Source organism: Panulirus ornatus, chromosome 42 (assembly GCF_036320965.1).
Source record: "Panulirus ornatus isolate Po-2019 chromosome 42, ASM3632096v1, whole genome shotgun sequence".
NCBI lineage: Eukaryota > Metazoa > Arthropoda > Malacostraca > Decapoda > Palinuridae > Panulirus > Panulirus ornatus.
In genome coordinates, this window is record NC_092265.1 from 30046741 (window position 1) to 30059240 (window position 12500).

Sequence of the window (12500 nt, forward strand, 5' to 3'; positions counted from 1 at the left end):
TTTCTTAATTGAAATGAGAATTAACTGCTTCTAAGGGATTTTTACTAAGTTTAGAATGTTATGTCATCATTTAGAGGTTCATTCATTTTAGATAAATAGTTACTTTTGTCTAAAATCACAGCAGAGTTAGACCTATCTAACTATGATCATTGTATTGACTGGAGTAACACCATCTCAGTTATTAACTCTGATTCCATTTCCAAGAGAAATATCATTGAATCTTCTATTATTAAGTACACAAAGAATTATAATCTTAATATTAGTGATGGTCTATACAAATTAGATAACTTTATTGCAGAGAAATATATTGCCACGAAGAAAAAGATGTGATGCGTTATGTCTGGGAAGGAGAGGTTGTATGTTTGTGGAGTAAGAACCAGCAGACAACGTCTGGGTGAGACAGGATGGTAAGAAAGCTGCCTGGGTCAGAGGAGTGGTAATTAACAGCCACTAAAATGCCTGGTGCCTGGAAACTGTAGTGACGTAAGTGACATGGGGGCCTGCATGGGTCTGGTGGTGGTGGTGGTGGTGGTGGTGGGGCTGTCGTCAGAGACCAAATATAAATGTTGATGTTGCATGATATTAAGATGAGGCTGTTGTGTGGTGTGGCGGGAAAGGTAGTATAATATTGGAAGCTGGTAATGTGGTATCGTACTCAGGCATGAAGCTCTGAAAGATCTGTGTGGCTGAACACGACGGCGCGACCTTCAGGTATTATGATGGCCTGACCTTTGACCTGACCATTAAGGTTATACGTGCATGTATGTACGTAACCGTAAGTATGTTTTCCTTTGTCATTATGTGTTTACAGTATACATTTGACCAGTTGATCTCAATGGTGTCTGTGCTAAGGCCTGGCGTAAACTTTTGGACCTACAAGCATAAAAGAAAGTTGTGGAGGCAAGTGTAGAGAAGGAAATTCTTGTGAATATTTCATGTGTGCTTCCATCATGCAGACCACAGTGTTGTTGAGTCAGGCTGGATGTTTGGAGTGGCAAAGAAGAGACTGGACTTGATGACTTGTGTATGGGAATGAGAAACTGGCGTGGTACCTCTCCTCTCCTGCCTGACTCTCGTCCCAAGCCTCTCTCTCCTGTCCTGCCTGACTCTCGTCCCAAGCCTCTCTCTCCTGTCCTGCCTGACTCTCGTCCCAAGCCTCTCTCTCCTGTCCTGCCTGACTCTCGTCCCAAGCCTCTCTCTCCTGTCCTGCCTGACTCTCGTCCCAAGCCTCTCTCTCCTGTCCAGCCTGACTCTCGTCCCAAGCCTCTCTCTCCTGTCCTGCCTGACTCTCGTCCCAAGCCTCTCTCTCCTGTCCTGCCTGACTCTCGTCCCAAGCCTCTCTCTCCCCTCCTGCTTGACTCTCGTCCCAAGCTTTTCTCTCCTCTTCGGCCTGAGTCTCGTCCCAAACCTGCCTCCCATCTAATGATGATGATGATGATAGAAAAGTCCCTTCCAAGGAGGAGCGGGAAAAGAGAGGGGGGGAAAGAGCAAGAATTGTTAGAGGAAGTGAACTTTAGAGGGAAGAAAAGAGCCAGGGCTTAACCCAGCTTGCATAGGAAAAATAGGATAAGCAGGGCGATGATGAGTGGAGGGCAAAGTTTTATTTTAGTTATCTTTTTTAATATCCATTTCTTTATCAATTTATTTTATTTCATTTTTTGTATTACTTATTTACTTTCTTTATTTTTTTCATTTTCATTTTTGTAAGGGATACAGGAGGAGGTGGATCGTATCTCTGGCCGATGGACACTGATTTTACCAAGGCGTTCCCCGCACGGACTTAGCAGCAAGATCTATATAGGTTTTTAATTTTTTAATATATTGGCACTGGATGTTGTCCAGGTTGTATATTAAACATGTTACCTGGGTGGTCTATTCCCAGGAAATTGTTGAAGTAATCAATCCAGTGAGTATGATGTATTTGAAATCGCTCTACTTGTCTTTCAAACAATTTCCTCCAGTAGATGTTTAGAGGAGGGGTTCGTGCTCTCTCATGAACTTCTGTGTTCCTGATGAACTCGTGCCATTTGATGTTAAAAGCCCAACGTAGAGCTTTGTTCTGAATGATTTGGAGTGCACGGATGTTGGATTTGGCTCCGAGTTTGAGAGCTGAAGGGGCGTATGTGATAAGAGGTCGTATTAATGCTTTGTAGAGGTGCAATTTGGTTTTGAATTGCGCCTCTCTGAATCTATACAATTTTGCGAGCTCCGCTCTCGCAATAGCCGCTCTAGATTGTATATGTCGGTTCATTCTCAGGTATACATCATAGTTTAGGCCCAGGACAGTGTTGATGTCTGAGGTGGGAATGGTTAAATGTCGGTGTATACGGGAGTGTAGGTAGACATTAGTTATGTTGTATCTCTGACGTACATTAAAGTAGGATATGTTGGATTTTGCAGGATTTGTTTTAATCCTCCATCTTAACTCCCAGAGCGAAACGTGGTCAATTTCCTGTTGGGTTCTATTGATTAAGTGTGTGAGGGTTCTGGCTCTGATTAGCTGCGTGACATCATCTGCATATTGGAGAGTGATGGAGTCCAGGTGTATAGGATTAGGAAGATCATTTGAGTAGAGTGTGTAGAGAGTGGGGGCCAGCACGGAGCCTTGAGGTACACCGGCATTGAGGTAGAAGTAGTTTGAGTAAGTGTTTCTGTATTTGATTCGGGTTTTTCAGTTGCTAAGATAGTTAGAGAAAGGCTTAATGGTGGGTCGTGGGAGTTGGAATTGGGTGCTTAGTTTATACCTCAATCCATCGTGCCACACGGTGTCAAAGTCTTTTTCAATATCTTTTGTGATTAGTGCGGTCATTTTGTGTGTCCGCGTGTTGTTTCTTATGTAGTTCGTAATGATGTTGAGTTCATCTTGTGTGGAGCGATGTTGGTGAAAGTCAAACTGTTTGTGTGAGAGTAGGTTGTTGTTTGTTAGGTGTTGTCTAATTCTGTTGTTTATGATTCTTTCAAATGTCTTCCCAATGGACTGAAGTAGGCTGATGGGTCTGTAGTTCACTGGGTCTCTGTTGGATTTGTTGGGTTTTGGTATCATTGTGGTTGTTGCTGTTTTGAAGGCCGCGGTAAAATAGCTAGAGGCTAGTGCCGCGTTGAAGAGGAAGGTGATGGCTCTAATAGTGTTGTTAGGGAGATGGGTAAGTAGCTGGTAACCAATGCCTGAATTACCTGGGGCTACTTTGGGTGATTTGAGGAGGAGGAATTTGACCTCGTTCGATCTTATGGTAGTTGTGAGAAGGTGGTCGTGTGAAAGCGATTGGAGGTGTATGATCTGTTCTGGGTAGAAGTGACTGGGTCTGTTTTGTATGTGTTGTGTGACTATTTGAGTGTTTTCGTAGGCCAGAGGGTGAGGGGGGTGAGGGTGAAAGATACCTTCCCAGTGTTTTTGACAAATGTTGGCAATGTCTTGTGGGTTATGGTGTAGAGTGTTGTCGTCATTTAGCCCATTAAAGTCTGTTTTCGATATTCCTTTGAGTTTTCGGATTCTGTTCCAAAACTCTTGAGGAGATTTGGTCCGGTGTTGTTCTGTTGTGGTGATAAGAGATTTCCAGTGTCTGTTGTGGTCTTGTAGAAGGCTGTTGAGCGTGTGGTTTCGTAGGGATGTGAGATCCCACTGTACTACGCCCAAACGACGTCTGTTTTACTCAAATGTCGACGGTAGCACGAGAGAAGTCTTGTTGTTTTGGGAGAAGGGAAGAAGGAGTATCTTGAAGTAAATGAAGATTTGGGAATAGAAATGTTAGCTGCCTGTGTGATTGTTTCATGTATATGTTCTATTTCTGTGTCTATTAGTGTTATTGGGTGATTTTCGTAGTTTGTCGTGTAAGTGCAGTTGGAGAGAGTGTCTTTGAAGCTCTCCTAGTCTGCTCTTTTGTAGTGGTAGTGTGAGGGTGATGGGACGAGGATAGGGTTAGACGAGAGATGAAGAAAGATAGGGATGTGGTCGGAACCACACAGTGGTCCTGGAGACAAGAAATTATGAAGATAATTACTGGCTCTGTTGGAGAAGACAAGGTAGGGTCTGCCTTTCCCTCCTTGGCCAGTGAAGACAGTGTGGAAGTAAGGTCCTAGGAAGTTAAGACGTTTGTAAGAGTATAAAGCGAATAAGTCATCACCATGAGAATTGTTTCTGCTGTGGTGGAAGGTTCTGTGTTGGGCGTTGAGGTTAGGTAGAAGGTAGACTGGGATATGTGTGTGATTGAATACTGTGTAGAAATCATGGAATGGAATGGTAGTGTTGGGTCGAGGGTATGTAGTGCAAAAGATGATGAAGCCACATATTGTATTTATCTTAACCGCTAGAAGGTGTTCGAATTGCCATGAGATGGCGAGGTAATCGTGTTCGATGGTGTTGCGTTTGAGAATGGCGACTCCCTCGTGTCTACTGTCTGGAGACTGTCGTGATGTATACCCGCAATGTCTAATTTTGTATCCGTTGGTGATACATGTGATGTTAAGTATCACAACATCGGGTTTTTTCTCTTTGAGGAGAGTGGCAATCAGATGACGGCCATTGTGATAGCTGCGCACATTAAACTGTAAGATTTTTAACATTTTACGACTTATGGAAGTTTACTGGCCTTCTGTGTCTGTTGTCGATGAAGGCCGTTGACGAACCGTTTGAGTGTTTCACGTGTATCATGTTTCTAGTCTTGGGTCGGGATCTATCTGGTGAGGAGTCAGGAGAGGGGCGAGGGGAGGGGAGAGGATCATTGTCGACGAGTTGAAGGTCAAGGTTGACCGTTGGTGGATTGTCTGGTGTGTCGGCAAGGTCAGGTGCTGTGGCTCCTGTGGGAGGGTTAGGCGGGGGACGGAGGGAGGGGGAGGGGGGAGGGGGGGATATGTGAGTGGAGGTTCGTGGGGAACTGTCGTGGTGGTGGAAGTTGGTACGGTGGGGGTGGGAGAGGAATCGGTATTTGGAGAGACAGTAGGATTGCTGGTGTTGGGTTGGGGGGGTTGTGGATGGAGTTGTGTTAAGGGGTGCGGAGGGGGTATTGGAAGTTGGGAGGATGACAGGTTGAGTAGTTGGGGGAGAGTTGGAAGTGTTACTGGGGGTCTCCTGGGATACGTTTTCGTTAGGGGACAGGGTGGCGGACGAGACAGGGGTCGGTGAGGGATGGTTGGTGGCGGGGGAGCTGAGGAGTTCAGGTGGAGTGCTTACATTGGGTAGGTTGTTATGAGCAAGCAGCAAATTGAAGATTCTGATGAATTCCGACTTATCTTCCCCGCTCAGGAACAACGCTTTTAGGTAGCACGCATGCATCCTACCTTGTAGGGTGAGGAGGTCTGAAGAATTAGTAGTTGGGATAGAAGCTTGGGTGGCAGGGGGAGGAGCAGCAGCAGCAGCTGTTGCGTAGAGGTGAGGGTCTGTGGAAGGAGGTGAGTTGGTTTTTTGTGCCTGACGCACTGCGCGGAGTTGCTCCTTTTTACGTGGGCACAGCCCAGATACAGCAACATGTCTACCTTTACAGTTGACACACTTCGCTGACTGAGCCTTGCACTCACGAAAACCATAACCAGTTTCCGCGCATTGATTACAGGTTTGGTGGGGCTCTTCACAGTTCTTAGTCTCATGTCGGTATTTCAGACATTTGAAACATTGTTGTACGTCGAGATATTCATCTTTCTTCAGGGATTTTGCTGGCACAGAGATCATGGGGAACAGGACTCCCCGGGGAGAGCAGGCGATCGGCCTCGGTCGGGTTTGATCATTGTATCTTTATTGATCTGGAGTTATTCGGTTTATAGACGTTGATGACATTAACGTCATTGTTTTCGCCATTGATGGCTTCAACAATCTCCGAAGGGCTGAGGGACAAGATAGATTCATCAACATTGTAGGCAATAATAGTACATCTAGCTTGAAGGGGGCAGCGGTCCTGAACGATTTGGTGGCATCAGTGTCCTAGTGCGAGAAAACGTGAGTGAGGGACGCTCGACGGTCCAAGGTAGGGGAGAGGTAAGAGATAGTGTGAGGGTCTCCACCCCGTCAGGTGAGAACAGGTCCACTCCAGCCTCCACTCCTCAGGAAAATGAGTTTTCCAGAATGGGGTGGGGAAGCTGGGGTAGAGATTGCTCAAGCCAAACGGTCGAGAGATGGATGATGGATGATAAAAGATAAAAAATAAAAAAGGGATGTGAAGATGGACTGGAGGCAATGTGGGGGTGTGGGGAGCAGCGAGGGTGGTGAGGGAACAGCCTGCCGGCGTCGTCACCGTAACGGTCTCCCGCGGGAAGGACCAACGCGGGAGGCAACGTTACAATCCACTTCTTTCTTCTGTCTTCTCTCTTCTGTCTTCTGTCTTCTTTCTTCTGTCTTCTTTCTTCTGTCTTCTCTCTTCTGTCTTCTCTCTTCTGTCTTCTGTCTTCTTTCTTCTGTCTTCTTCCTTCTGTCTTCTCTCTTCTTTCTTCTCTCTTCTGTCTTCTGTCTTCTTTCTTCTGTCTTCTTCCTTCTGTCTTCTCTCTTCTTTCTTCTCTCTTCGTGGGATCTGGCGGTTAATCCTCCATCAAGCACGTGGTTAACACGTGGCCGAGACAGGAGCAGCAAGAACCTTCTCGAATGGCTAGAAAAGATGATGTATACATAGGAACATTCTTATATATACCGGGTCAGATGGACGTTAAAGTAGCAGTTGTACCTTCTGTGCCTATCATCGTGTGCTTTTTGTGAAATGTGCATTTTATTTGTATGTATCTTATGGAACATAGACCACAGCAAGCTATATCTTATGACACCATTATATTTTACCTTTTTCCATATATACATAGAGATAATTGTATAAAATTGCCTTTCAACCTTCATCTGGATCAAGTGAGGCAGGGTGGGCGGAGCTTATGGCTTTCCTTCAGCCAACAGGGAGGGAGTTTGTGTCTGCTAGTGCATAAAACGCGCTCGCACCACCGAAGACGACATTACCTAATTACTGATACTTAACCCAAACGATACATAGGAATTTCACCCTTACAACTTATCAAACTATATCAAATGCAGCCCTTTCATTGGTAGATCATTGTCAACCAATGGCAAGCACGTATTCCACCATATATAGAGGCACCCAGGCCCGTTAAACCCCGTTTTCAAACCTCCAGTCTGTAAAAAAGGACTTTAACAGGCCTTCCTTTCCACGTTTAACACACCCACGCACTACTACCACGAACACACACTCCCATTACTTGTATACTTTATTTACTTATAATTTCTCGCTGTACCCCGCGTTAGCGAGGCAGCGAAAGAAATCACATGAGAGAATGGGCCAACTCTCCCACATACACATACACATGCAGAAACGCCCATATACATACCTATGCATTTCAACCTATACATCTTCATACATACACATACATATACATATATACACATGTACATACTTCATACTTACTGCTTTTATTCATTCTCGTCGCCACCCCGCCACATTTATTCATACTTTATATAAATATCTTTTTTTTTCTTTCAAACTATTCGCCATTTCCCGCGTTAGCAAGGTAGCGTTAAGAATAGAGGACTAAGCCTTTGCGGGAATATCCTCAACTGGCCCCCTTCTCTCTTCCTTCTCTTGGAAAATTAAAAAAAAAGAAGAAAAAACGAGATAGGAGGATTTCCAGCCCCCCACTCCCTTCCCTTTTACTCGCCTTCTACAACACGCAGGGAATACTTGGGAAGTATTCTTTCTCCCCTATCCCCAGGGATTATATATATATATATATATATATATATATATATATATATATATATATATATATATATATTCCCTGGGGATAGGGGAGAAAGAATACTTCCCACGTATTCCCTGCGTGTCGTAGAAGGCGACTAAAAGGGAAGGGAGCGGGGGGCTGGAAATCCTCCCCTCTCGTTTTTTTTTTTTTTTTTTAATTTTCCAAAAGAAGGAACAGAGAAGAGGTCCAGGTGAGGATATTCCCTCAAAGGCCCAGTCCTCTGTTCTTAACGTTACCTCGCTATCGCGGGAAATAGCGAATAGTATGAAAAAAAAAAAAAAAAAAATATATATATATATATATATTTCTTTTTTTTTTTTGCTTTGTTGCTGTCTCCCGCGTTTGCGAGGCAGCGCAAGGAAACAGACTAAAGAAATGGCCCAACCCACCCCGATACACATGTATATACATACACGTCCACACACGCAAATATACATACCTACACAGCTTTCCATGGTTTACCCCAGACACTTCACATGCCCTGATTCAATCCACTGACAGCACGTCAACCCCGGTATACCACATCGATCCAATTCACTCTATTCTCTGCCCTCCCCTCACCCTCCTGCATGTTCAGGCCCCGATCACACAAAATCTTTTTCACTCCATCTCTCCACCTCCAATTTGGTCTCCCACTTCTCCTCGTTCCCTCCACCTCCGACACATATATCCTTTTGGTCAATCTTTCCTCACTCATTCTCTCCATGTGCCCAAACCATTTCAAAACACCCACTTCTGCTCTCTCAACCACGCTCTTTTTATTTCCACACATCTCTCTTACCCTTACGTTACTTACTCGATCAAACCACCTCACACCACACATTTGTCCTCAAACATCTCATTTCCAGCACATCCACCCTTTCTTAGGGAAAATGATTTGGTAAACAGAGAAGAGGTAGTAAAAGCTTTGCGGAAGATGAAAGCCGGCAAGGCAGCAGGATTGGATGGTATTGCAGTGGAATTTATTAAAAAAGGGGGTGACTGTATTGTTGACTGGTTGGTAAGGTTATTTAATGTATGTATGACTCATGGTGAGGTGCCTGAGGATTGGCGGAATGCGTGCATAGTGCCATTGTACAAAGGCAAAGGGGATAAGAGTGAGTGCTCAAATTACAGAGGTATAAGTTTGTTGAGTATTCCTGGTAAATTATATGGGAGGGTATTGATTGAGAGGGTGAAGGCATGTACAGAGCATCAGATTGGGGAAGAGCAGTGCGGTTTCAGAAGTGGTAGAGGATGTGTGGATCAGGTGTTTGCTTTGAAGAATGTATGTGAGAAATACTTAGAAAAGCAAATGGATTTGTATGTAGCATTTATGGATCTGGAGAAGGCATATGATAGAGTTGATAGAGATGCTCTGTGGAAGGTATTAAGAATATATGGTGTGGGAGGCAAGTTGTTAGAAGCAGTGAAAAGTTTTTATCGAGGATGTAAGGCATGTGTATGTGTAGGAAGAGAGGAAAGTGATTGGTTCTCAGTGAATGTAGGTTTGCGGCAGGGATGTGTGATGTCTCCATGGTTGTTTAATTTGTTTATGGATGGGGTTGTAAGGGAGGTAAATGCAAGAGTCCTGGAAAGAGGGGCAAGTATGAAGTCTGTTGGGGATGAGAGAGCTTGGGAAGTGAGTCAGTTGTTGTTCGCTGATGATACAGCGCTGGTGGCTGATTCATGTGAGAAACTGCAGAAGCTGGTGACTGAGTTTGGTAAAGTGTGTGGAAGAAGAAAGTTAAGAGTAAATGTGAATAAGAGCAAGGTTATTAGGTACAGTAGGGTTGAGGGTCAAGTCAATTGGGAGGTGAGTTTGAATGGAGAAAAACTGGAGGAAGTGAAGTGTTTTAGATATCTGGGAGTGGATCTGTCAGCGGATGAAACCATGGAAGCGGAAGTGGATCATAGGGTGGGGGAGGGGGCGAAAATTTTGGGAGCCTTGAAAAATGTGTGGAAGTCGAGAACATTATCTCGGAAAGCAAAAATGGGTATGTTTGAAGGAATAGTGGTTCCAACAATGCTGTATGGTTGCGAGGCGTGGGCTATGGATAGAGTTGTGCGCAGGAGGATGGATGTGCTGGAAATGAGATGTTTGAGGACAATGTGTGGTGTGAGGTGGTTTGATCGAGTAAGTAACGTAAGGGTAAGAGAGATGTGTGGAAATAAAAAGAGCGTGGTTGAGAGAGCAGAAGAGGGTGTTTTGAAATGGTTTGGGCACATGGAGAGAATGAGTGAGGAAGGATTGACCAAGAGGATATACGTGTCGGAGGTGGAGGGAACGAGGAGAAGAGGGAGACCAAATTGGAGGTGGAAAGATGGAGTGAAAAAGATTTTGTGTGATCGGGGCCTGAACATGCAGGAGGGTGAAAGGAGGGCAAGGAATAGAGTGAATTGGAGCGATGTGGTATACAGGGGTTGACGTGCTGTCAGTGGATTGAATCAAGGCATGTGAAGCATCTGGGGTAAACCATGGAAAGCTGTGTAGGTATGTATATTTGCGTGTGTGGACGTGTGTATGTACATGTGTATGGGGGGGGGGGGTTGGGCCATTTCTTTCGTCTGTTTCCTTGCGCTACCTCGCAAATGCGGGAGACAGCGACAAAGTATAAAAAAAAAAAAAAAATATATATATATATATATATATATATATATATATATATATATATATATATATATATATATATATATATATATATATATATATATATATATATATATATTCATATATATATATATATATATATATATATATATATATATATATTATATATATATATATATATATATATATATATATATATATATATATATATATGTATATATATATATATATATATATATATATATATATATATATATATATATATATATATATATATATGTATATATTATATTTATATATAAACACAATAATGGACATACATAGGAAATATTCCATCTAATTTTTTTGTTTAATTTTTTTTCGTTTAGGTGTTATTTGTTGGACTTTCTAAGACTTTTTATTTCTGGTTGCTTACCTTAGCTTTTGAATTAATTATTTGATTTGATTGTTAGTTGTTTATTTTGGCTTATCTAGATGTTATTTTCAACATCACTGGCGTTTATCATGGTCAACGCCATCTTCACTACATCCTCACAATCATTTTGAATATCAATGGCTTTTCTGTGGTTTAAGGTTATTTTCACTACAACTTCACAGTCATCTTGTTTTCATCATCGATGACGTTTATCTTGGTCAAAGACTATCTTCACTACATACTTATACTTATCTCATTTTCAATATCATTAGCCTCTATCCTCTTAAAAGCCATCTTCACTACTTCTTCATAATCATCATATTTTCAATATCACTAGCGTATTTTTTGGTGAAAGGCCATCTTCACTACATCCTTATAGTCAAGTCACTTTCACAGCACTGAACTCTACCTTAATAAAAATGTATCTTCACTACATCCTCACAGTCATCTCGTTTTCATTATCATTGGCCTTAATCTTGGTCAAGGCCATCTTCACAACATCCTCATAAATATCTTACTTTGGACGTATCTTGCCTTTCAGATGGTGAACCTTATATAAACTACATTGCACCTTACATAAAAATAGAAACATCAAACGTCACTACATTAACTTTACTATATTTAAATATAAACAAGGTCTAACCGAGGTTACTTGGTTGAGCAAGACGTGAGAATATCATCAATTGGCCCTCCAGCCTTGGGTTGAAATTGTCGCTCTAACGGTATTTCGAGTTCAGTGCTGATACAGGACCATTGATTGAAGGACTATCTTGTTAGTCTGTGTAACTTCGCCTGACCCAGTCCACGTCTTCAATGGCTTTCTGTTACTACAAACGGGATTACAAAGGAAAGGCTTCCTTTGTTAGTTTCATGAATACCTTCGTTCAAATGAAGGGAAAGACTATTACTATGAAGCGGTACCTTATCAGCAGGAAAGAGCTGCAGCAACGGTATGAAAGTTACTGCAAGATACATAACGAGCCCGTGGCTTCCAACGTAAACATCGGCCGCCATTTGGGTTCACTCGGCATCATGTGTGACACCAAGATTGGACCCGTTGGGAAACAGGAACGATACTATTCTGGTATCATGTGGCTCGATGGCGCAGGATCACCAACTGAAATGCAAAGAAAATGGAGAAAGCCTCCCAAACGTATCATGAAGGCCGTGCAAGAGAAGATCGAGAGGGATCGGTTGAGAGACGATATCGCTCACAGTATATTGAAATTTATGCCCAAGACTTCCCCTGATCTCCAGACACAGCCAGCCACAGAGACCACCAGCCCCGCTTCCCAGACACAGCAAGTCACAGAGACCACCAGCCCCGCTTCCCAGACACAGCAAGTCACAGAGACCACCAGCCCCGGTCCCCAGACACAACCAGTCACAGAGACCACCAGCCCCGCTCTCCAGACACAGCCAGACACACAGCCCACCAGCCCCGGCCCCCACACAGAGCCACAAGATCCTGAAATTGAGAAGACAAATGAATTTCTCGATGATTTTTTGCTTTCACTGGAGAAGAACTGATGAGTTCCTTATAGACAAGACAAAATGTTCAAAAAGGAATCTATATAAGTTCACTTATGGAGTGAGATCTTTGACGGAGCTGTGCTGCCTATAGCACAGCCTACCAAAGGGTGATCTTTGCTGTCGTGCAGTAACCTCATGAGGGCGGAGTCCGGCTACACTTTCTTTACCGAGGAAAAGATCTCTGCACTAATATTGAGTTTCTCCGTTGGCGTCAGGGTAAACACCCATCCCCCCCGAAGCTTG